This window comes from Pygoscelis adeliae, unplaced genomic scaffold, assembly GCF_000699105.1.
Source record: "Pygoscelis adeliae isolate BGI_AS28 unplaced genomic scaffold, ASM69910v1 Scaffold704, whole genome shotgun sequence".
In the NCBI taxonomy this organism is placed as follows: domain Eukaryota; kingdom Metazoa; phylum Chordata; class Aves; order Sphenisciformes; family Spheniscidae; genus Pygoscelis; species Pygoscelis adeliae.
This window is the reverse complement of record NW_008824590.1, coordinates 319072-320670: the sequence shown is the minus strand read 5'-3', so window position 1 is coordinate 320670 and position 1599 is coordinate 319072.

The window sequence follows — 1599 nt, the reverse complement described above, 5'->3', positions numbered from 1 at the left end:
GGGGGGTGGGAAACACTGAAGCTTTTTTTAAATTATTTTTTAAATTATTTCCCTGTTAATTGACAGTTCTCTGCGCTTTGTTCTTCCTCGCCCGACAACAAACCGCTCGCCGGACCCCGGTCTTGCGGGGAGAGGGCGGGTAGGGAGCTGCGGCCCCCTGCACGTGGGATAACTCACCCCTTTTTGGGAGCCAGCCCGAGGGGGTGTGTGTGTGTGGGGGAGCCTTTGTCTGGCGAGCGGCCCCGCTCATCCCGGCTCGGAAGGAGTCCTGTTGCACCGCTCGGTCGGAAGAATCGCTGATTTTTAAAACATTTTGGCAATAACAAGAACTAGGGAGGTGGAAAAAAAGAAAAAAAATAATCCCTGGATTTTGTTTTTTCTGGGGTTTTTTTGTTTTTCCTTTTTTTTTTTTTACAGCCTACAGCCCAGCGTATCACCCCACGGAGAACGGCTTTCATTTGTTTTGAAAGGGGCGTTTGGGTCGGGTGGCGTTCAAAGCTGCTGGCGCGCGAGCACGGAACGCGGGGCTCCGCACCGTGTTTGCGCCGAGGCACGACAGCGAAATGTTTCTGCTTTTTTAAAAAAAAAAAAAAAAAGAGGGAGAGAGATTGGCTATAAATCTAATCCCCGTGTAAAGCTATCCACCTCGCGCGCAGAAACTCAACCTATCAGGCCGTGCCACATGCCGCCGCAGTTTTACAGCGTCGGATCGACCGCTGGAAGGTGAAGAAGAAACTTACTTTTCCGCGGAGCTGCCGCGGCGAGACCTCGCCGGCGCAGGTGGAGCGCGGAGGCGGGTTTGGGGGTCCATTCGCCTCCGTAGCTCCTCGGTGCCGCGCGCCCGCCCTCCGTGGAAAGCCGTGGGTTTGCCCGCAGACTCGTGGATTTCTGCGCCTTTAATCCGGAGGCGGTTCGGAGGAGCCCGGTTGCAGATGGCCGGGGTTTCGTTTGCCGTGACTTTCTTCTTCTTTTTTTTTTGTGTGTGTGTGCTGGTGGTGCGTGTAGGTTATCTGGCAGGTTGTTTTTTTTTTAAACGCGTGGGATGATACGTCGCTGTTGCGTGATTTAGTTGGCGGCGGGGCGATGCGCCGGCCGACGGGGCCTGGGAAGTGAGACGTTGCCGTGAGCCCGTATTTCTCTCCTTCACCGTGACGGGTAGACGAAGAGTCGCTTCTCTTGATCGGTTTCGGTATTTCAGCTAATTTGGCTATTTAAAAAAAAAAACAAAAAAAAACCCCACAAATGTTCTCTGCCTCGGCTGCGCTTTCTTCGGGAGGTTTCCGTGGAAAAGCGAGGAGCTGCGCTCGCACGTGTCCCGGTGGGCCATCTGCCTGGGGAGAGGCTCGTTTTTGCCGTGGCGTGTACTTGCTGTGAGAGGTGGAGTTGAAATGCTTATCTGGGTCACTTGAAAAAGAGATTTTTAAGTTGTTATCATTTTTTTCCCTTAAAGAGCATTATTCTGAAATTGGGACTTGGACAAATACGTCAACCCGCCCGATGTGACGGTCGGGGTCTTGCTTTCGGGGCCTCGGGCGGCCCGGCTTGCCCGCGCTCTCACGGCGCCGTTGGGGCGGATGATGCCGGTGGCCGGGGGATCCG